The sequence below is a fragment of the Columba livia genome, chromosome 2, assembly GCF_036013475.1.
Source record: "Columba livia isolate bColLiv1 breed racing homer chromosome 2, bColLiv1.pat.W.v2, whole genome shotgun sequence".
Classification (NCBI taxonomy): domain Eukaryota; kingdom Metazoa; phylum Chordata; class Aves; order Columbiformes; family Columbidae; genus Columba; species Columba livia.
The window spans coordinates 27,298,801-27,324,285 of record NC_088603.1 but is presented as its reverse complement, the minus strand read 5'-3'; positions in this window follow the sequence as shown (position 1 = coordinate 27,324,285).

Genomic DNA, 25,485 nt, shown 5'->3' with positions numbered 1-25,485 from the left:
TTCTGCCAATATGGCTGTTCCCACCTCAATTTTCAGTTAAACCGAAACACTTTATAAAGTGTCTGGGGATGAGGTTTAGGCATTTGATATTCAGATTAGAAATATCTTTTTTGGTGGGGGTAGTCCCCTCTGTCCATGTATTTATCATATATCCAGGTGGAAGGAGATGCAGCTTTGGGTAGAATAATTGTTCCCGCTGAGCTGTTGAAGTTACGATAATGCACTTATGGGAATCACAGCTGTAACAGCTCAGCGGTGGTTGAACGGCCAAGGAGAAGAAATAAAACAGCTGTTGATCTTTAAGCCAAACAAATAAACAGAACTAAAATGATGCTGCTACTGCTTGCTGACTCAGGTCCTGCACCTGAGAAGCTACAATACATGGGTCAAGCCTATGCAAGAAGGAACGGTGTCCTCCTGATCTGAACACAACTGCACCATGCTACACGCAAGGGTCAGCCCTGATAGCGAGGATCACTACCTTACTCCTCTATGGGATAGTTAAATGTGGGACAAAAAATTCTTTCTGATATGGTAGATTTGCCCATCTGCATCTCTGAACACTGCAAAAGACAATTAAAATGACCTTTATGTTCAGAGATGGTGTCTCACTAATATATTTGCATCTGCTTAGGTAGGTTTGTTGACCAGTGTTTCACTGTGACTTAGGCCAGCTAACAAAACAGAATTCTCCTTATATGAGAACTAAAGAGGACCTCTATCAAATATTCATTAGCAAATGAGTAATTCCACCTGTCTATACCCTTTCTGACATTTTACATGAGAAATTATCATTTTCTTGGTCTACTACAGGTTCATTTCAGTTTCCTAAAAAGTTGTGCCTGAGGCTTAGAGACGAAGCAGGGCACCAAGAGCAGCTGGGTATGAAGCATTAAGAGACTGGGGAGCTGGTACCTGTTACTGAGGAGCTAGGGGCTCCTTGGGACCTCCTGGAACCAGTTTTGACCCTTAATGTCCCAGCTGGGGTAAACAGGACACCACCATGACAATTCAAATAACTCTAAAGTCAGCAGGGGCTGAGCCCAATAGGCAAGTTCCGCAGGAAGGGCTGGGACAACCTCTCTCCTCAAGCTCTGCAACAGGATTTCAGCCTGTCTGTGGGGACAAGGGGTTGTAGCTGGGGACGTCAAGTCAGTGTGCCCAGGGCTGTTCTGGCTCTGAGGTTGCCTGGCATATGGGACGGCCTGTGTCCGTGCTATTAAACTGTCCATCCCCCCTGCAATTTGAAAGGACAAATGATTGATTTCTAGGGCCTGGAAACATTCTTCAGTACGATTTAAATTATTAGTACGGACAGAGTCAGTGTGAACTGACTACCAACCAAGTCCAGACAAGGAGCTGCAGTCCAGCTGTGGAGGAGGAGCATCATCAGCCACCCACAGCCTGGAGGCAAGGACAGGGAGATCAAAAGTATTGCTCCAGTTTACAACCACATCGCTGTCTTTCTGTGTTTGTTGTCCCCCCTCCCTTTCCTTCTTGTTTTGGACTTAGTGGTTGTGAGTGGAGAAATATTGCCACCTGTGAGCACTCAACCATGTCATCAGGTTTTTGGGTTCCTTTCATGGGATATAGACTAAGCCTGTAATATTTAAGTTGCTGCTTATACCCACCCACTCACACCTTCAAGCCCTAAACTATAGTTGAGTAGATTTTGGAATAAATCCATGTGATATTAGAGAGCCAGATTTTTCCAGTTCTGTTACTAAGTCAGTTGAACAATGCGGAAAACTCACTTATTCCCAGCCATATATTGATTTTACAGCATGCAGTTCTGACTGATACATGTTTTAACCCACAGAAGGAAAAATTCATTATGATGGAGAGCAGTTTACTAACAAACTTCTGATGACAATGCCATCAAACCCTAGCGTTTCTCCATTAGGAAATATTTTTTCAGCAGCCCAGTGGAGTCCTTCAGCCTTTCCAGTAAAGCTAACACTCTAATTTTTCTTTTATTTGGGCTGGTCTGTTTCTTGGACTCTTCTTATCATGCACATATGCTGTTTTCTAGCCTGGTTCTGCCTTGTAGTACTCAGCTGGAAGCTCTTCCATTCAAGCCACCACCTACAGGCGTGTTGAAAATGGGGCCACAAAGCAGCCAGGATCAGACAAAACACAGGAAGCATTTGAAGAGAAACTGCGAAGAGGAAGGGATCATTCTGGCTGAGACTAGGGGGAAAGCTTCACCACCTCTTTCCTCCCAGGGTCTTCTTGTCTGATGTTTGCTCTGTTTTTTATCTTATCCTCCGCACTGCTTTGTCCTTGCAGCCCCAGGATCCCCTTTTTCTGTCAGTACCTGAATATCCTGTCCTACTCGGCACAGTGTATTCTTTGCTTTTCTATTTCCTCTGTGCTTACCAATCTTCGTGTAGTCTTCTAGCTTAGAGAAATGAATGTAAAATTCTTTTCCATTACATGTGGCTCATTTTATTTCTATTTTCCATTTTCTGCTTCTTATCTGTATTTGTATGTAAATATCATTTCAAGTTTCCTTTATATAAAAGAGGGGCAGCTAGCACAAATGGCCAGCAGAGCTATTGAAAACCCACCACAGGACATACATCTATATGAAAGAATACACTGCTTTTTGATACCAGTAGTTGCAAGGTCATTAATGGCAGGAACAGGAGACAAACAGTGTTAATAATAGGCTAGTGGGCAACTGAAGGGGCCTCGCGCTTCCCATGAAAGCTTTTAGGATTTTATTCAAATCCTTCCCTGACAGGAAAGGGACGAGGACTGGGAGATTTCTTCCACCCTACTCATTTCTCTGGCCCACCATAGCCAAAGGAGGATGCTGTGAGAATCAGTGCTTCCTCACCCAGCCAGTGAACATATTATGAATTGACCATGGAGGCAGTGGAACCACCTTTATCCGCCCTCTTCTGCCTGTTGCCCTCTGATTTCCTATTGGATTTAGATTATATCTTTCAGGGTAATTGCAGAGATCCCCACTTGATGGGCAAAAACAGAGAGATTAAGAGAGATGAAAGAAGGCAACAGAGAAAGTTACAGTCTGTGTATTAAGTCTTCATACTCTCAACACTCATCCACCTGGATGGAGATGGGTGAGGTGACTCATTCCCATGTGCCTGTGAACTGGAATTTGGCTCAATTACTTAATTGCTTTTACAACTTGGGAACAGAATTTTCTTTAACAAGAGTTCAATTAAAAACATCAACTAGTTGGGATCTGGCTTTCATTTCTACCATTTGCCAGTTTAATTTAGGTTGGGTTAGAATTCTACAAACTTCAAAATAAGCAACTGTGATCAGCTGGTCAGTGAACAGCTGATCAAGAAAGGTTCACTTCATTAGGAAAGAAGAGTAATTAGCTTGTCAACATTTAAGTCCCAAAAGTCTGTAGAAAAAGGTTACATTGAAGGATTCCTATCACTGTATTTATTGACCTTTAAACTCTTCAGCTCCTCTGTCATTGATGTTTAATCGACTCACTTAGGCTGTCAGGCTAATAACTAAGATAATGAAGTAGTCTACGACCTGGGTTTACTATGTTGTTATTCTAATGCTAATTTTAGAATGCTAAAAATAGGTTCACTAAAAATAAGACATTGTGGGTGGGTTTTTCTCCTAAAACAATTGAGCTTCTGTTACTTCCCTCCCAAAACTATTAAGACATTATTAGATTTCAAAGAGGTTCTTTTGTAGTAGAAGTTAATCATCATTTTTGTAGTGAAGGGCTTCACAAACCAGCTGCATGTAGTGATTATATTTGAGGAATAAAAAAAGATGGGATTTGCTACTTGTTTATAAATCTGTATTTCTAAACAGGAAGGCAAAATAATGCCTATGGCAGAGAAGGGGCATCAGGAAGGTGAGCCATTTTTTGGAAGGATGATATCTTTAAAAATCAAAGTCACTGAAGCAGAAGCAATCACTATGAAAATGTTTTAATAGTACGCTGATTGCATGGGGTGTATGTGAGGACAGCTCAGGTTCTTTACATACTTAATCTGGAGTTGCTCAAATTTATTTTTAAGAGAGATTTTATTTAGTAAATTTATGCGTGCGTAACATTCAAGGTTCAGATAATGTTGATATAGCTACAATTTCTTGATTTGCCCTTAGGTTATGGTATATATATACATATATATATATATGTACATACAGACCTTTTAATATATTTGTATTCTGGTATAGCTAGCATTATACATAGATGAAAACATTGTGTGACTGTCAAGCCTTCGCAGGAAAAAGCATGCTACTAGAATCAAATTCTGAGGAGAAATAAAAAGCATCTAAGTACGTTTTTTAAAATATTTCCTTGACACATATTTTTAGGAGATTACTTTCTTAGAAAACCTTCTTCTGTTTTGGTTTTATTTGCAGATACTTTTTTTCACATAAAAGCCCTGTCTCTTCTGATACTCTTTCATGCCCCGAACATTAAATCCATTTATGAATTTTTTGCTTTTCTTTTGAAATAAAATACATTTTGTTCTCCAAACCTAGACAATAATGTACTCTTAATACCTGTAAAGAGTTCTATGAGATTTTAGGCAATAAAGAACATTAAGTGATATGTTTTTTGGGAGATGTACTGGAGCCTGTTTTATGTACTGGAAAAGAGTTTCAATGGGATTTTACTTAGTGGGAATAAAAGAAATTCCTTACATTTTGGATCTTTTTTTTTCCCAAAGTATTGGCTCCTCTTCTTCATTTTAAAATTCCTCATTCACTACACTACAGCAGTTTGACCTGTCAGGTTTATAGCCATAAAGATTCCTGGCTGGTTTATTGGCTCGCAGTTCAGCAATTGCTAATTTTACTTTTTCCTCCTGTTGAGAAAAATAATTTCTTGAGTTCTCATCTCTTCAGAAGGCATTCTCTGAAATGGAAGTTATGATGACAGATGTCCTATAGCCTGACAAATTTCCCAGATTATTAGTTTGGAGCGTGGGGCTGATTGTACTGGATCGAGGGAATAAAGCTACCGCTACTCACAGGGTCTGTTGAAACCCTTATCTCTCCCAGCCCCCTACTGACTTGTGATTTAATGTCATACGCTATGTCTAATAAAAAAACTTCTTCAGGCTGAAACTGTATCAGTTTTATTTGTCTGGTAACCACTGTGCACACATTAAGACACAAAATGAACAACAAGTGATGTCTTTGAGACTGGATCCATTATGTACTGCACTTTCATACAGTGCTCAAACCTGGAGCCAGCGTCAGTATTAAATAATTCACAACACTGCTATGATCTTCCATGGTGGCAGCTTATGCCGTGTCCTGGGACACATCTTTCTTCTTGCGGATCCCTGACTTTGAATGAGATGAGATTTTAGTGAAAACTATTTTCTGGAATTTCTTCATTATTACTCCAGGCTGAGCAGGCTGTCAAGGGCTTCATTCAGCAACAAGACTCATCCAATCAAGCTAACGAGCACTGACCTCTCCCTAAAGGACATCCTAGCGAAGGTGCAGCTCCCTGCATCACTGGTGCCTTCTGATACATCGATTCCCATACTTCCTTCCAGCACCACCGGCTATTGAAGCTGGTAGGCAGCACAGACCATCAACTTCATAGGATATTTTTCTATTTTTAGCCCACAGCAATCCTTTTGTTAACCATCTGTGAGTTTCTTGAGCTGCATTTTTAGGGAACAAGGGGTTTCTGGGTTAGAGATCAGGCAGTATCGGAGATAACCACATTTCACAGGCACGCTGACTCACCCCTGGCTCATCAAGAATGCTTTACTGAACTTCACACTGTATATAATACAATGGCATTTCGGTGCCCCGTTTTACAGCTGCTGATAGAAGGCACATGGGAGCACACATGCCTGGGGAAGTAGTTTCTGCATGGCAGTATGCCTACCGTCAATGTGTATCTCAGTTAGGCACAGCTCTCCGGGAATATAAAACAGAGTATTATTCCCAGTATTTCCCAGACAGAGAAAAGGTCTTTTGTGTCATCAAGTGCACCACACATAGATCACAGCATTGTTGTAGACAGTGGACATGGGGGCTGCTATTTCAAAACAAGATACACTCCTATAGAAATATATATCCATTACGAGGCCAAGAGAACAATTTTATTCCCGTAATTTGCAAGAGTGTTCTGGTATTCCATGAATGATAAATTTTGCACTTTTAAAAACTGTGCCTCTGCTTAATGTTACATTGAGCCCATATTTCATCTGCATCTTCAAGTTATTCCTCTGATGAGCATTCTCTCTACTCGCTAATTATAATTCTGAAATTGTCCCTGACAGATACCTGCTGGCATCTCTGTTTTCATTGCTCTGGGAACAGCTGCTGCACTACTTTATTTTTTCTTTCTTTTTTTTTTTTTTTTTTTTCTTCTTTAAGAAATTATTATCAGGGAATTCACGAATTCCAAGCTTGCAGGCTTTCCCAGCTAGCATGGCCTAATCAACAACCTGTCAGGCTAAGCTTACACAGAAGCCTAGTCTCTGATGTCCATGCAGCTGAGAGCTGGTTGCACCGCTGATTACGAGGGAAGGAGGCTTGTGTCTGCAGCCCTGCTGCTCTGACCCCCCAGAGCACAGTTAAGGACATTTTCCTCAGCTACATGCCACCTCAGCCTTAGCAGAGATCGTAAAAGCAGTCCCACACAGACAGAGGTATTGAAGGCAGAGATTATCCACATTGTGTAGTGCTCTTTCACATCCTTGCATGCACATCAAGCCTGTGGTGCCTTCAGATGCTCCCTGCTTGTGTGGCTGGGAGCATCCCTGCCTGGAGCCACCTCCACCCACCAGCACACATCTCCCATGATAGCACATCTGAGCCTACATTTCCACGCCCTCACACTATGTATTTTCTCCCAGACACAGCATATTTCTTCATTTTCTGTGGTACAGGCAGGGAACCCAACCCTACTGTCTGCTGGATTGATCATGCGGATGTCCCACCATCCCACCATCCCTCAGGAAGATGGCTTGCTGCCACTGTGGGGCATCAGTCCCACACTGGATTCCCAGTGCACCAACAGTTTTTATGTCTGAAAAAAACTATTTATTTTCCACTCTTGGTGATCATTATCTGTTGCAAGATGACATATGCTTCATATGAAGAAGGGCTCACCTCCATATATCCCAGAGGTGCACTCCCTCTCCTTCCCAAATGACCGCAGACATGTTCTTGGGCAACAGTGGACTCTGCTCATCTCTGGCCAGGACCCTTGGCTCCACCAGAGAGAAGCAATTGAGGACTTGGATTACGGGCTGCAGAGTGGGTTGGGGATACCAGGGGATGCACCAGCATCTACTGGCTGCAGAGTCCTGCAGAGCAGAAGGGAGTCACATTGTGGTACTGCAACGTATAGGAACAAACTAGCTGTAAGCATTCTCCAAAATTAGGCTTCTGCCCCAAGTTCCCCCTTCTCCCTGTTGCAGAGACACTCTGGCCCAGCAGAAACAAACATTAATAGTAGGAACCTGCTGCAGATTTGCAACGTGATTTTCTAAGTCCTGTGCAGATGTCTTGACTAGCTAGCTGAAGGCATCTCCCTGGCACTAGATTTAGGCACCTGAATCCTGCCCTAGATGGCAGTAGTAGGACAATGAGTGATGCGGACCACTTGTCAGTGGGTGCCCTACCTTGGAAGTAACACTGCAGCATTGCTTTAGCTTGTGTTTAACACTGTACAGGAAAGCAAAATCTCATTGAAGTTGTACAACCAGCTCTATCTTATAGGCGCACCAAGATGAAAAAACTCAATATTTCTTCTCCAAGTCAGCCAGAGTCCATTTCTCAATGCATATTAAGATTTGTCTTGCTTGTTATCATCTATAGAACCTTATTATATGAGCTCCTCATTTATGGATAGACTTCAACATCTGATGCTGCCCCACTCTGGGCTTGCTACAGGGGGCTTAAACTGCCTGTACATGTGGTTGTGAGCAGCACATGCTGGTACGCTCATGGCTTGGGTTAGTCCTGGTTTAGCGCTGCCCTGAGTAACAGTGCAGCCACTCATACACCCTCCTGTATTTGCATTCCTGATATTTCAGGAACGCATTTGAGTTACATGCTTCACCACAGCTATATTGACTCTGAAAGAGAAATGGTGGCCTTAAAAAACAACAACAACAACCCAAACTACAACAACAAAACAAACAAACACAACAAAACAAACAAACAAACACACAAAACTCCCACAAAAAACACAACATCTATCTAACTCAGTGAAGGGATTTCCAAATTGTGAACAGAACTTCTTTAATGTCAGAGATATTACAGTTCTCTTTGGCTATTCAAAATACTTTGCTAAGTTGGTTATTTGCTGTGCCCTTATGAGCTTCGTAAAGCTATTCATTTTGTTTAAAAACACCTTTATTAGACTCTAGCTACCTGAAAAATATTATGTCATGAAAAATAAATTGAAGTGACTAAGAACTTTGAAGGAAGCCAGAGTCTTTGCCACAGATGCTTTTAATCTGAGAAATAGCTATGCTTTTACTTACAGGTTTATATTATATATGTGTGGGTATGTCTGTGTATACATACATGAAGATATTTATTTTAGAAGAATTTTAAATGCATTCATCCATTTTCCTTCAATATGGATTCTTTTCTTACAGTTGTACTCATTGTACTTAAAAGTTTATAAATAAAATGATATCAAAAATTACAATGCAATTACAATCTCACACATTTTAAAAATAGTTGCTTTTCCCTTTGTGGGAATTTAGTGGCATTCTGCCATCGCACATGTGCACAACTGTCTGTCTGTGGGATTCGTTAAACAGTCATAGCTGACACACAGTCTAAATGATCCTACCATGCAATGAATTTGACTCAAATGTATGAAAATATAAAAAGAGTGTAAATGCAACTGATGTGTCACAGGGGATAAAGGTTCTGTGAGCTACTGCAGTAGCAGCACTGCATTTTCCTGACAACAGCATCATGAGTGCATTATTGGATGTTTGAGTAAAGAAGGGGTTTATATGTGCAGGGAGAGACTAGGTTTCCCTGGAATAGCTCAAGCCCTGTAGGTGCTGAGCTCAGCTTACATAAGAGTTTTCTCAGAAGGCAAGCCAGGAGTTGGTTTTATGTCCACAAGTCAGTCTTTGTTCCTTTCTCTGTGCCAAATACTTCCTCCCCCTGTGTACTGAATTGATCATTGGTTTATTATTTTGAAAACAATTGTTTGAGTCCATATTTCAGCCAGAAGTTTCTTTTTTCCTTCCTCTTTTTTCCTCCCTCTTTTTTTCCTCCTGCTCATAGTTTGCTACTGTTTGCCTCCTTGCAGTGACTTACTGCATATCCACAGCCTTGGACATATCCCAAACTGGTTAATGATACCCTTTCTACCTCAAATGATTCACCCTTTGCTTCCAAAATGGGAAGTCATTTCTCTTTTCCTCTCCTAGGGACTCTCACAGTGCTACTGGAGAAAAAGTATCTGTTATATTTAAATGGTATGCATGGCTATATTTCACTGGTGTTTGAACAAACCTTTTCAGGACACAGTGTTAATTCCTGTTCATATTAGCCAGAAATGCAACAGTAAAACTTTATTTCAAAGTGGATGCAGATGTTGCTCCCTAAGCAAGTTGCTGGGGGTGATGTTTGTCTTCTTCAGCCTGCTACTGGAATATGAAGTTGCAGCGTCCTGGAACAGATGAACTTCCAAAGCAGCATCAATTGTCCAATAGACACATCTCAGCCCAGGGCCATGATGCTGCCTTGTAGGGCCTTAGAAGGTATCTTTGAGAAAGGACTTTTTGAATCCTATTGCAACTTCCTAGTTCCCATGAGCTGGACATTCGAATACGAGATAATGAGATTTTCCTAAGCAAGTAAGATCCTTTTAAAGTGATGTCTGAAGGTCACATGATTTTTCAGAAGAAAACTTCTGGTCAGTAGATATTGTGGCAGAAAAGTTTTTTAAAATCTCGTAATCTCAACAATAAGCTCTCATGAATAACAATAGGTACTTCATTAAGTAGAACCACAGTGCCATGACTCCCAGCTGTGATTTAGCTAGAAATGTTTCAAAAGTGTCTGTCACTGTAATATCTAAACACTGTGCAGGGATTATAAAAATGCATAGAGCGCCACTCAGAAGGACAGTGGATCAATTCAGTGATGAGAAGCCATACTGTATTTCATCAAATATAATTCTATTCATTTATTCAGTTGTACCCCACTGTCAGCCATTGTAGGAAGCAACAAATGTGGTATTCAAAAGTCTCGAGGTTCCTTCTAGAATAAGTGAATAGCACTGGCTCAAACTCCACTCAAAACTTGTGGGCTCACTAAGCAGCTTCCCCAGGGGCCCTCAGAAGATGACCACTCCATGTGTGCAAGTGCAGAAGTTATGCAAGGAAGGGGGACTCTTCATGGGGGAAATGGTGCTTAGCTCGGCAATGCACACTGCATCATGTTTGAGACTACATGCCGGTATCCATTAGAAGGAATATTCCCATAGACAAGTGTCCCATCATCACAGCACTTCCCACGGGCTGAACAGTTTTACTAGCTTAGCGTGATTACATTTGACCTGCCTCCCAGTCCTTGAAAAATCACACAGAATCACAGAATGTTAGGGATTGGAAGGGACCTCGAAAGATCACCTAGTCCAATCCCCCTGCTGGAGCAGGAACACCTAGATGAGGTTACACAGGAATGTGTTCAGACGGGTTTTGAACGTCTCCAAAGAAGGAGACTCCACAACCTCCCTGGGCAGCCTGGAAAGTGCAGCCTCCTACTGTCCTGCCAATTCCCTGCCTGAACCATCACAACCTTTTGGTGCATACAGAGAGGTGACTCAGCTCTGTCACTGTCCTCGTACCTCTTCCCTTTGTGAGCTCTGCCACTGTTAAATGCTTCTCGCTCAAGGACTACCACTGGGTCCTTGCAGGAGGTCTATGTTGCCCACCACAATGTGGGACCTTTTTTGTTCTCTTTCTTTTATTTGTTCTTCTCACCCTCTCCTCTAGTTCTGTGTTGTGCAATATTATTGTTTTGTCTCTTCCCTGGTGCTTCTTCTTCTGGCTTTCCCCAAGCAGCAGGCCATGGCGGTGCCAGCAGGCTTGTCCTTCCAGCACAAGGAATCAGGATTTCAGTCTGACCTAGCTCACCTAATGATTGCGTGCTGGTTTTGAATGGAAGCAAAAAGAAATCAGTCTCTGTGGCTGTACAAGATTTTTTTTTCACTGTCATCACTGACTGATAGAAAATCTTATAAATGAGCTACAAACCCAAACAAGTGTTGAGCCAAAACCATGTGCTTGTAGTGTGCTCTGAAGTTCAGACTTCTCAAGGGGAGGTGGAAGAGCAATGGGAGAACCACAGGGCTGGGGCCTCTCACTGCAAAAGGTACCATCTCACATTCTAAGTGGACATATCATAGGGCAGTCAACAAAAAGCACCAGAATGATCTCACTGCAGTGTTGGGTTGAATGAAGCATCTCATCAGATCCCACTGCAAGTCCCGAGAAGGCATGGCAGGCGAAGCAAGCACATGGGACTGCTGAGTCACACCAATGCAATACGTTTGTTAAACGTGTCTTTTCTCAAATCCCTGCAAGGTATTCCAGTATATATCCAAAATGCATATAAAGACCGAAAGTAGTTTAACTCAAGCTTGGTGTACTCTATTATGTAAAGAAGAGCTGGATAAGGTAGTAAATTTAAGCTCAAACTTAAAAATGCATAGTAATGCAAAATTGGACAGTGAGAGAACTAAAACCATACCTTCTATGTAGTAGCTAAAATGTCAATATCTTAAAACAGAAGTCTCCACATTAAAATAGGGCTAATACTGTCACTAATTCTTTCAATTTTATAATGGATTTTGAAGTACTTTAAAAAGCATCCGCCTCTGTCGTCAAATGATAACACAGGTCTTCAAGTTTCATTTTCTACGGATGATTCTAAGACTTAACAGCAAATAAAAATTTCATATTGTTTGAGGATTTAACTTATTCACTTTGGGCTGTAGTACGTGAAAACAAGATCTAGCAAGCCTATGTCTACCTGAGAATAGTGTGGAAATAGCTGCTTTTATTATGAAAGACACTGGGTGTAATTATAGAGGTCAAACACCACCCTCCATTTTGGAAATCAATCAAGACGTAGAGAGTTTTAGATCCTGTTTACTGCAATGTTATTTTCTTATTTAATGTAGCAATGGAAGTCATTTCATGCCCTCTACACCTTGCCTATTTGCTTGAATGCAAAGGACACAGAAGTCTCTCTCATCAACCAACAAAAATCTTAGTAGTTTTCCCACAGAAACCAGCCAGACAAACACAGAAAAATTATTAGGGAATTTTAGCAGAGGTATTTATGCCTCTTCTCTGATTAAAACAAAACAAAACAAAACAAACAAACAAACAAACAAAACCAAAACCAAAACAAAACAACACCAGCCATGGAATATCAGCAGCAGTGATTTGCCAATGTTTCCACTTTTGGTTTAATGGTTCTGCAGAAACAGAAGTCCTTCTCGTTACAATGGCAAATCTCATTGGCATCAGAGGAAACAGCATTAGCAAAAACTGAGTGCATTGGAAAATGCCATCAACAGATTTTTGAAACCAGACACAGGTTTACAGGTGAGTTGCACACCAGCAGATAGCATAATAGGCACACGTATCTCTTTTTTGCTCAGACTAGAGGACAACAAAATGAAAAGGGGAGATGATTCGCTTTTTGGGATGCTGAAGGACTTGTGCCATGGAAGATGCTCAGTGCTCTATTTCTTCCCTCTGCTGAAGCAACATTTTGTCCTGCTTTTTCCTATTTCCTCCTCACATCATTACCAAAGCAAAGTTTGTTTTTAGTCACTGTAACATCTTTACCCCAGACAGGAGTGCACCTAAATAACCCCATGAGCCTACTGCCAAGGCCACTATGTGGAGGAGCTGGCAGGGAACGCTGTCAGAGGGCAGCAGCCAGGACCTCCTCCCAGAGGTGCTGCACCTTATCCTCACACTCTGCCTGGGTGCCCTGAGCTGGATCCACCTCAGCCTCCCACCTGGACAGTGGCTTTTGGCTTTTAGCAAAACAGGGCAGTGGTAAAGAAGCCCTTTGGTTGCTTGACCCCATCCACAGGGAGTTGCTGGATCCATTCAGGTATCATCACCCACCAGAGACTGTTTGTTTTTTTCATGTCTTTTACTGGCTCCATGGCAAATGCTGTAAATACCACCTTTTATCCCTCTTAAAACTCAGAAGAAATGTGAATGTTGTCTTAGTACACTCGAGACTGAACTCCTTTGAGAGGGAAAACAAAACATGTTCTGCATCCAGTTATTAAGAATTTTCTCCAGCGTGTGTGAAGGGCTCTTTATTTTGCAGAAATATGAAATGGAAAAGGTCTGTGGCCCATAGACGTCCTGCTGTGGGGTGCTCAGACCCTCTGGTTGGCTCAGAGCACCAGGAGACATGCTTGTTAACCTCCCTGAGAATGGAAATTTTTGCATCTACAGTATATTTAAATCACTTTTAATGGGTTGACTGAAAATCCAGGTAAAGGATTTGGGTTCAGCTACTGACAGCACAAGAGACCAAGAGACATCAGAGCAGAGGACTAGATTCCCTGAAAGACCAGGGGGCTGAGTGGGAGAAGTTGGTGCTGATCAGGTGTGAGGCCAGGACTGCAAAGTGCAGAGCTCAGCCTGATGCTCACTACAAGCAAGAGTTATAAACAATAATATAAAAATATAGCAGAAAATGAGTGGGAGCTGAGGGAACTCAGCACTTGCCATTTTGAAAGTTCTCCACCCTTTGGGATAGCCAGGGCACGGTTTGCATGAAAACACTACTTCTGGGCTCGTGTAGATTTTTTGCTTTCTCGCGCTGAATTTGTGCAGCAATGGTTTAGCAATATGAGTGCTGGAATTAAGAGAATGTGTTTGTTCATTTGCTCAAACACAGGCTGGTCACACCAGTTCAAAATATTACGTCCTTCCAGTTTCGTGGTAGAAGAGTGACAGGAAATGGTAAGGGCACAGAAATATGCATCATCATCCTACTACTTGCTTTTTTTTATCCCACTCTAATATTTTTCACAGTTTTTCTTGCATGGATTTTCTGCATAGATTTCCTCTCCTCCTTGTTTCTGAAAAGCGGCCTTTCAGCAGAACCTCCTTTGCTTCACAGAGACCATCAGCGCACATCACGGAGGAGAGGTGGACTGGGCAGGGATGCTGCGGAGACCCTGGACTGGTGTGACAGCCCCACGCACAGAACAAGCACTTCCACTGCCCCCTCCTCTTCCACACATCCCTTGCCTAAGCCACAGCTGCTCCTCTTAATTTTGGAGATGTCCCTTTTCTGCAAGCACTGATGTCCTGCCATTTATCACGATGTGAATAGAAACACTGATTTTGTGTTTCACCTTTGGGAGCTGGATGGTGGCTGAAAGTCCCTGTGGGTAAGAACTGGGCTAAGGAAAACCTGTTTGGATATTGCAGTTATAAAAGTTTACATGTAAATGCAAGTGATTGTACATGCTTACAATTACTAGTTTGTGCTAGTAAGTAGAAAGAAATGTCAGCGGTCAGGGAATAAACAGGTTTACACATCCTGTGTGGAAACCCAGGGCTGTGTGCTTCTTCCATTGTTTGCTATTTACATTATGAAGATCAAATTGACAGTTAAGATGCCAAAGGTTAAAAATATTCTGCCAGCTTAGCTGAAAAAAATAAACTGACAAGAGTTCAGGTAGTTTCTATTTTATTTTATGTGCTGGCAGTAAAACATTCCTATGTCAAGAGGCTCTCGTATAAATATTTACTTGAAAATGCCAGCAGAACAGAAAACTACATAGTGACTCCCGATGCTTTGAATCAGGATCCAAGGCTAAATTGACCAACTGTTTTTAATGGACTGCCTTGGCAAATCTGCTGCTTCATTTCCAAACAATCTCATTTACTCTTTATCATCCAAATATTTGTGGAAAAAAGTGTTTATTTCTTATTTTGACTAAGCCCCTATGTTTTCAAGCATCATCTGGAATGTCGTATAGTTAGAAGGCTGCATCCTCAAATGTTGTAAATCAGAATCACCACAGTGAACTTAAAGGAGAGACCTTGATATAAATGAGCTGAAGATCTGGCCAGCCTAACCTATGTGAAGAATTAACTGGTTTATTTTTAAACTGTTGGTAAATTAAGTTAAACTGTGATGTAATGGTAGTAATGCAATTGGTAATTGGCTTCTAAAGCTTTACCAGATTCTTATCGTAATAGCTATTAGGAGGCAAATCAATGGCCTTCACTGATGACTTACAAGTACTCTCTCTAATATCCTCTTCCCTTTGCTGTGGATGTTCTGCGGTTCATGGTCTGAAAAATTAACTTTGTCTTCCCTGTGGACTCCTGTCTGAAACCTCAACTGTTTTGAGATCAAAGAAGATCCCTTGTCTGTGTTGTCATTTTGAGTGACAGACCTGCAATGTGTAATTCAGTAGATCAACCCCTACTATGAAAATAATAATACCTCTTCCTTAGTTAGATCAGTAAAATCAAAGTGATGGTCTAACACAACTTAATTTCATCCTTTAGAAAGAAGTCATTTTTGAGCCCACTATAACTTCAGAGATCTTTTTTTTGAACTGTTTCCTAATTAACCGTTTCACTGCTCAAGCCTGTTCTTCATTTGCTTTTATGACTACACTGCGTTTTCTTTTTTCTTTACTTTTTCCTCATTCTTTTGATAGTTTGGAATTTTTTAAGTAAAACAATTCAGAGGGAAATCTACATATGGACGCCATCAGGAAGCAGAGAATATTTGTGGCAGCAGGGCCAGAAACCCAAATTTCTGTGAAATCTGCCAACAATGTCAGTCAAGTTCTCCCTGAACATATGTGTGTGTCACAGAGTTCTTCCTCAGGTCATAAAAAATACATTTCTCCGTGCTGCAAGAGAAATGTGCTTTGTTGAAACTCAACACTGGTGAAGATGGGAAGCACAAGTGAGCTTCTGGGCTGTAAGTGGGAGGTGAGTTGACATGGCATTTGTGGGGGGACCATGTTTCAATTTACAGGGAGAAAGAGAAGGTACACAACGTCCCTTTTGACAGTGGGTTCACCACTTTTCTTGCCAGATTTGCGGTTCAATTTCTCCTAGATGCTCACTTTTAGACATACTTAATTCTGAGTGCACTGGAGGAAGGAACAGTTGAATACATACTTGGAAAATTTCCAGCCCATGGGCACATGCTGTATACAATTTGCAATTGCACCTATGAGACCTGGTCTTTGTAGCTGGAAACTGCAGAATGGCCAAATGGGATCAACTGGTTTGCTCTGCAGTAGTGACCAGTACCAGCTGCTTCAAAGGAAGATGCACATATCCTTGCAAAAACATTTACGGGATAGTTTGTCCCGAAGGTAGTTTACCTCTCATTTTTACTTATTCAGGATAGCTCATGTGATGTCGCATGAAAGGTCAGCAATTCTGAAGTTCTCGTTACTTAATTAAAAAATATTTTCATGCTATTAAAGTTTTGCAAAAATGTCCAAATCTTGTTTCTTTACATTTTTAACCCTGTTAGATTTTTGGCAGCAGGGTAACAGGCTTCTAGTTTCCCTAGCACTTTCAGTCTTTTTGTCTGCCTGGAGATGCAAATTCTCTTTCCAACTCTTGCTTTTGCAGGAAGGTCTGGGAGTTACTTAGGTTAAACCCAGCTATTCAGAAGAGATGGCTATCTCTAACCACACCAGTTCCACTACCCACTTCATTGTTTCACAAATGCTCTTGTGTAATCTTATGGAAGGCAAGAAAGAAGCAGCCAGGGCCAGAAGAAAGGATTTAATTTTAAAGAGTTTCCTTTGCATCACCGTGCAGGAAGAAGAGAGACACCCAGAGAAACATTTATGGAACATCAGTCAATGGGTGACTCATTCCTTCCCTGCTTTTTTTTTTTCCATTTAATTTTTTATTTACTTCCTTACTTGGCCCAATTTTTCAATTATTCTTGCCAGTGGCTTGTACACTCCTTGACCCAAAATGTGAATGGATTATTTCTGTTAAGGTTGAATGGCAGATTCCACCTCTTTGCTCCTGTAATTACTCTCATGTAGAAGAACACAACACGTTGAGTTATCTGATATCTATTTTGTTGCTACTACATATTTCTGTTACTGCGATCTTAGACACCTGTCTTGGTCCTGTAGTTAGAACTGTTGGGCACTAAGTCCAGTACTGACACATTTTCGTTTTGCACTAATGCACTGTATAGCAAGCAATTAATTTTAAGGCCCTTTAGCACTGCCAGAGTAGTACAGGGAGGTCAAGCTCAGAGTATCTGTAAACTTTTTCATGAAGCATTTGTTAACCTTTCCCCCTCAAACTAAAAGGCTAGCCATGGTTGAAGCAGAGGCACTTCTGCTGTATTATATCGCTAGTACTAATAATTTCACACTGTCCTTTTTTTCACCACAACCTGTCCACATGAACCATGTCTTTTAGTAGCCTTCAAGCATTTGCCCGGTGGAAGTGTTTGAGTCACCATCCCTGGAAGTGTTTAAAAGACACATAGATGAGTTTCTTAGGGACATGATCTAGAGGAGGACTTGACAGTGTCAAGTTAACAGTGGGACTCAATTAATCTTAAAGGTCTTTTCCAACCAAAATGATTCTATGATCCTATGAACTACCTCTGCCTGGAGTCACTGAGAGGAGGAGTGGAGGAGTGGCAGATGGATGAGGAGCTGTGGCACTTCCTTGGTCTCTGGGGGAAGACTCTTCACATTGCCTGAATCCAGCTATGTACATCCTGCCGTGATGACATGTCATGCCAGCTGGATTATGCAGTGCCACCACCAAACCCGCAGCAGTGCAATGAGACCTTCTCTGCCATTCCTAACTGCCCTGACTTTGCAGGTAGTGTGCACTGTTTGGGACACTTGCCTGCACAACGTAGGAACTGCTGCATATCGGAAAGCAAGGTGAAACGATAAAACCGAGTGTATTAAGAAATCAAGCCATTTGTTTTCTTTATTGGTGATGTTTCCTCCGATACCTTTCCACAGGCATAAACTGCTTTGACATTTTCAGACTCCTGCACCTAAAATACCAGGATACTAATTTCCATCTGATGAGAACAAGAGATTGTTTCATGCCGCAACATTGGATTTGCTCAATTTGCTCAACTGAATTAATGTCAGTATTTTGTTTATGCTAAAAGTGCATGATGCTTATTAACTTCTGGGAGAAAACACAAAAGCGCTATTATATACCTTTACTGTATTAAAAAAAAATCTTTGATGTATTCAGCATGCAACTTTTTGAAGTTTCAAATAGTATACCAGGTGAAGCGTGAAGTAGAGAGCCTTTATTTTGGTCCCTGAGCCTATTGACCTGTGATCTCATCCAATAAGCAGCTAATAAAGACAAAATTTAGATACTGGAACAGATTTCCTTATAAAAGTAGACTTTTTTTCCCTGTAGTATCACAAGTCAGGGTATGTTTGTTTTAGCAGTCTCAGCAGCCTCTGCATGCTTATAGAAATTAGACTACTTTTAAAGGGAATAGCAAGCTGTACAGTGAGAGTTTAAAACTCTTCAGATTCATTAAAATGTATTTGAAGTATGATAAATCTTCCCTGCATGTAAGACAGACATCTTTTCTGCTTTATTTTAAAAGCTACTTTTCAGAGATCTGAGAGCAAACAAGCATGTAAAGGCTTCTTAAACTGCGCTTTTTTCACTTCTTTCTCCTTCTCTAATAAAACAGTGTTTATGGCTTCATACGCAGGACTGGAAAGAAAAGGATGTAAGAAAGATTAAAGGCATAAAATCCACAGGCTACATTTAATAGTAACTTTAAGAAGCTTTATTCAATAAAGAATATGAAAATAAATTAATTCTTATTTTTGTTTAAACCAAACTATTGCAACTTCTGTTGGTGGTGGTGGTGATGGTGGTTTTGCGTTTATACGATTACTTGGCATCAGCTTTTATCTGAATCTAATGAAGATTTGACAAAACCTAAATATGGTAATGGCATTTCTGCATTAACTGAACATACAACATCAAATGCTAAGTTTTAGAAATAATTTCACATTTAACTAGACTAACCACCTTTATGCAGATACAGCATTGCAATTGATTCTAATTTCTTGGTGTTAAGTGGGATAGCTAACTGTTCTAGTGTCAGGTTTATCGTGCTCTCTGTTTCCATAAACAGGTTATTTAGAAAGAAGGAAAATCTTCAAGCATTGTAAATGTCACCATTCATTAACCTCACTAAGGCAGGAGCACTTTACATCTGCAAAGTCCCAGGGTTTTCTTTTCATCTTCCGCACCCCCAAAACTATAGAGTACCGTCTGTATGTTGTCCTCATTGAGAGACTATACCACATATGTAATCTTACCATATAGTATTAAGAATGTTACACTGATTTAGTTGAAAGGAGACATAAATCACAGTTAATATACTTTTTAATTATGGCAAGTGGCTTTGCTCATTCTCTGTGTTCAGCCATGCTTCCTGTTCAGGGCAATGGGAACAATGTCGGTCTATACTCCCTTTGCTAAGCGCACCACGGAAGTCATCATCTGTTTTAATATTGCTGTCCAGCTCCAGATAGTCCCCTCACCTTCCCTTCCCTTCCCAGTTACCACTGTGCTCTGTGGCAGCCACAGTGAGTATCTCATGCTGAGACATCCTAAATCCACTCCTGGTGCCATCTGACATTCTAGCCATGATAATAATGCAAAGCAAATGTGCCTTAAATGATCTGGAATTGTACATTCTCCTGCCTTCCCTGCAGAAAAAGAAAAGCCTTTGAATGTAAACATCTCCCCCTTTTTGAAAGGCATCTTGCATCTGCTCTGGAAACTAGCTTCCTAATAATTTTCAGATATGTTTTATAATAGAGCACCAAAACCACCACTAGTATATTACAACACAAAGCTCCTTTTTTTTTTCCTTTTTGGATTTACAGAGAGGCCAAGCATTATCTGAGGATGTTACCTAATTTCAGTTCCTTTTCCCATAAGTTTTCTGCATGACCTCAGGACATTCTCTCAGGATAAAATTTCCAAGAGGGATTTGGACATTAAGCCTAGATCTAGAAAAGGGCTTATGTGATTAAAATGGAACTTAGGGAGGTTTTAAGTACCTGTGACCGAGACTGCAATCCTGCCAATTCCGCTCAGCTACAGCTTAACCTCAGAGGCACCTAAGGAACATATGGGCCTGAATTTGTATTTTTTCTTAAAATGCTTTAAAGGCACAAAGTACTGCACAAGACATGAAGACACACATTCAGCAGCACGCAAATGTCCTTTGACAGCGTATATGAAAAATAAATGCTTAATGAAAAGCCCAGTGGTTTAACTATAGGAACTGGGTGCCTGTTTCTTTTCTTCTCATTCTGGACTTGTGATAATACCAGTGATTTTCAATTAAAAAGGTTATGATGATATTCAGATATTCCCAGGCCTAACTCCCAATTATTTTAGTTGGAGCTGGCAGCCCATACAATTCTGACATTTGTTCTTTATACACATAACCTGCTTTTGAAGATGTGACTTACATGTTTTTGGCAATGTTACTTGTGATATCTCTAAACCTCAGTTATTCATGTGTGAAAGGGGCTTGAAGGTGCTTACCCACTAACCAAGATGTTATGCTAGGTAAGTACATTAAAAAACATGTAGCTTCTAGGAACTAATGGAAATCTAACCAGATTAGTTCTGGTTGAATTCTACCCAGTCAAAATTTGTGTAACATGAAAAACAATTTTAAGTGCAGAACAGTCCCAGGAAGTGCTAGGAGTAACGATCAGTGCTGGAATTGCCATGAAACAGCCACCTTAATATTCCCATCCTTCTCTGAAATTCTAAAGGAATTTGGACATGAGCATTGCCTTTTTCTTAAGCCATTAAATCAAATTTGTCAAAATAGTAGAGCAATCAAATACCACATATCAAAGAAGACTGACTCCTCAAGAGTCTTTCAACATCTGACAGAGTAGTATATTTGTTGTGTTAACATGACAGTTATTTGTGCAAAGTTATGTGCTGGTCACAAGAAATGATGCACACTGCAGTTTTTAGGAATTTACTATGTTTTTCAAAATGTCTCACACTGACTTGCTGGTCTGCAGAATCTGCACAAAGAATAGCAATCTAAATGCTATTGATGTAAACAGATATTGATCTCTGGCACAAACAAGATCGTAAAACTGGAGCATTTCTTCTCAGTCAGACATAGGGGTTTTTTTGTTTTATTTTCTAGGCAGTTGTTTTACTAGGTAAGAAACTATTTCCATTATTTTATAGATTATTTCTTCTGTGCTTATATGGGTCTTGTCTAAACTAGTTTAAAATAACTTTTAACAAGAGATCTTTGGGAACCATTTTACTTTGGAAATTGTTTTACAGTCTTCAAGACATTTCTGCTTGGAATTCACCCCTGTTATTCTTCTCAAAACCAACATTTGTTAAAATAATCACATTAATTTTTAATCCTTGCAACCATTCCTTTCCAAGGCTTTTCAAGGTAACAGGCAGCACTTAATCCAGCTCTCTACCCTCCTCCTTTGGCCTCTTCTGCAGTCACTCACACACACCAGCCATCTCATTCTTCATTTGCTCCCCAGGTTTTCTACCCCAGGTGACCACCAACACCAGAACACTGGCAGATGGTCCCGGAGCTCAGCTTCAGGCTGGGCAGGTGAGGAAGCTGGTGACCTGGACGGTGGCTGTGAGCTGCTGGTGCTGCACCCAAGGGAAGCAGGGCTCCTCCTGACCATGCTGGCAGACACCCCGGGAACACCTCCACCTGACATCTGCGTGTGTCTCCACCTGAGACTTCTTGCTGTCCTCACACCTGCACACTCTCCGCAGAATTCCTGCTCCACCGGCACAGAGGGCAAAAGAAGCAGCATCTCGTCAATGTGCAATATTTTACAGAGCAAGTCATTCAGACTGTGTCACTGCTGTGCTAAGCCCTGCTTTATCTTAAATAGTTTTGCCTACTTTTTGCTAGCTTAAGTAGCTCCTGCCTGCAAGCTCTCCTGTTTAGCAGTAGCTGCTCTCAGCTGGTTGTCCTGGCTCTGGATCTGGGAGACTTTTCAGGTTGCTGTGTGTACTGAGCCAGTTGTTTGGTTTGCAGGGTTTTCCATATCTGAGCTCAGCTGTGTGGTTTGTTTAGTTCTTGGAGACTGGGGTTGGCCATTTGAATTCCTAAGTCTTATGTGTCTGAAGTGAACCAGTTTGGTTTTACAAAAATATGCTATGGTATGACAGGGTCTTGAATAGTAATCAGTGTTCAGCAGTGATGACAGGCAGCAGTATCCACAGGACCCGGGTAATCAATGGAGACTCAAGTAATTGACATGTTAATGGTAAAAAACAAAATAACTCATTCTAGGAAAGTGAATGGCATGGCCTCGTGAACGGTACTTTTTTCAAAAAGGTTGTGATTTCAATATCAATAATTGGCCCTTAGAACATTAGCATAATGGAAATATTAGCAATGGCTGTGTCCCTCAGGGAAGAAAACAAGCTGTCACAAGGAAACATAACGGTAAATTAGTCATAGTATAATAAAACCAACATATACTTAATGCCTAAAGGCTTATTTGTATGTCACAATTACTACAAAATCTCTTACTGTATAATTGCTAATGACTTAATAAAGTGTTTGAATTTCAAGCCCTCTCCATGACAGCAAATTAAGACCTTTTGAAACTGGAAGTTCTTTGGGGCAGGCACCTATTTTTGAGAATGGGTATGTGTACTGCATTGCACTAGCCCACCTAAATCTCTGGGCTTAGAGTATGTCAGTAATGTGAACTGTTATTAAGACTAATTCTCCCAGGCACTCAAGATGAAGAAGGTCTCATCTTCTAAGGGGTCACACGGTATGTAAGAGTTTACTGTAACGTATATTGCAAGGTGTGACATTTACACCACACCACTTTTCACTTATTGGTCATAGCATTATTTTTATTTTGTCTTTCTTTTTTTGAAGTTCTTTATCATAATGCATGTACATTTTTTAAGTGTCTGAAATGACCTAGTTCTAAAATGATGTGATTTTCCACACCTTGCCAGCAGGAAGATATCAGTAAAAACAAGCAGTTTTTATTATTATTTTATTATGTTATTTTCTTTAGTTTTATGTTGTTTTCCATAAGCTACCACTGATAAAAAAAGGCCTCCACTAACTCCTGTTTCCAGCTTTCTGTAGGAAAGGAGATGCTGGTTTATTCAGCAGCTCTATTTCCTTAAGTCCTCTGTTAGACATAAATTAGTCTGTATAAATATGATCCACATTTGAGAAAGTTACTCCAAAATTGCTGGTATGCTGCTGTCTGACAGTCATGCAGCCAGTGGGAGCAAAGATGTATAGCACTGTCATTTTTCACAGGGGGAACAAAGGGACACGCTAAGTTCCTGTGTTTCTTCTTGTTGATATTGGACTCTTATTCCGGACAAAGTGATCCAGGGGAAGATAAATAAAAAGACTTTGATTTTTCAAAATAGTGACTTTGAATTGGCCGGAAAAGAAAAATAAAGCAAGCCAGTACCATGTTACCACATGCCAGGAGACAGTGGTAAGTTTTTATTTTTATAGCACATTCTGGAAAACATCAGGGAAGGAAAAAAAAAATCATAGAATCACATAATTATAATCCTCTATATTACAAATTAAAATACATTTTTATATCACTTGTCCTATGTTTTAGAAGACTTTGTACATTTTAGATAATTAACAATACTAACAATTAAAAAGATTAATTAAAAAATAGATTTACAATATGTCTGCATTTTGATGGAAGGAAAATATCAAAATAAATCTGTCTCAGTTTCTGAGCTTATACCTTCAAAAGTGATCTTTGATGTTTCTGTTGGCTGTAGTGGGCCTCTGGACCCATGGGAAGCTCTCCCCACCTGTCTGATTGCAGGACTGGGACTTCATGTGGTAGGTCTTTGAATGTTCACCACTTTACACAGAAAAGGCTCTGGTCTGCTGGTTACCGCACTGTAACCAATGCAAGGCTAGAAAAAGGGAAAATGGAAGAAATGCATGATTTTCATCCTCATGTCCAAAATAGTAAGGCCATTAAAATGTCAGCTATATAATATACTTGCTGTTAGTTTACCATGAAAGTGGCTTCTGGGCTTTTGTGGAAACCTTAATTCTTTCTTCTGAAGTTTATAAAAAGCTCTGTCACCCCTATATAGAGATCTGATCCTGAATGACCTCTGCAGACCTCAGTGGACTACGTATGTGGGATCTTCTGGCCACACTGGAGACCGTTTTGTCATTGCCTTCCAGACCTTACGTGTGAAAGGCCAGCTGGGCTGTGCTGCGAAACCAGCCTGACATTTCACAGAGCTGAGCACCTTAAGAAACTGAGAAAAGCAGAGAAAAACAGAAGCTGAAGCTTCTTGAGGCCAGGGAGGCAACAAGCCAACCCTGGGCTACAAAGCCACAAGGCTACAAGCATCTCATGTGACGTGATGATAGAAGGGCCAGTGTATGCCTGAAACAGGCATATCACAACAGTTCCTCATTAATGTGCAGTGTTAATAATAATCACCTATTGACAATTCCACTGAAGAAAATCCCTTTTACATGAGTATAATGGTTATTCTTACACAGCATTATGTACTATCATGTAAAGAGATACCTGCTTGTTCCAAACAAGCTAAATCAGGTGTCAGAAGCAATATAATCATATTTTCGAGTGTGGATGCTAGCATGGCTCAAGCCCATCCTGGAAGGAACAAAAATTGTAAGCAAAGGACCAAACACTCCATGGAAGTTATTTCAGAGTAAAATTCAAAGACGAAGAAAATGACAAGCAGATGTCTAATATGTTTTAAAGAAGGCAAAATCTGTAGTTTAAAATTTTGCCTTCTATACACATAAATAAATAAATGAAATTTTAAAATCCTACTGATTGATTATATCACACCTAACACAGTGAAGGCCTGATCTCTACTGGCATCACTGCTACTAGTATAAAATGAATGAACGGTAACACCAATAACAAAGAACAGCTGAAGACCTTGAATGGAGCGTTCGAATACTAGAAGCGCCTTTGCTCTAGGAAGAACCAAAGTACCAAAGAGATCACAAAGAGAGATCACAAAGAGAGATCACAAAGTTAAAAGCTCTTTTGAAGTAAGGCAAATGTTTGAAATCAACCCCAAGTCTAAAGAGGTAACTATCATCTGATGAAAAAAGCATCCAAAACAGGGGACAAAATGATAAAGTAATATAAAAATTCTAATTTCAGAATGTATGCACAGAAATAGAGTCCTTCCACCTCAGGCATTACAACATTCTTATTACTCAAAAGTAGTCAGTCTTTCAAATCATAATAAATATTACCCACAGAACACAATTTTACATTAAAAAAAAAAAAAAAAAGAAAAAAGACAAAAAAAAAAAAAGCCCAAGAAAAAAAGTCACTGGAGATAAGTTATCTTCTCTTGTCTCCAACCGCATTTTCTAAAATTCAGATTGTGAGCTCAAAAAGTC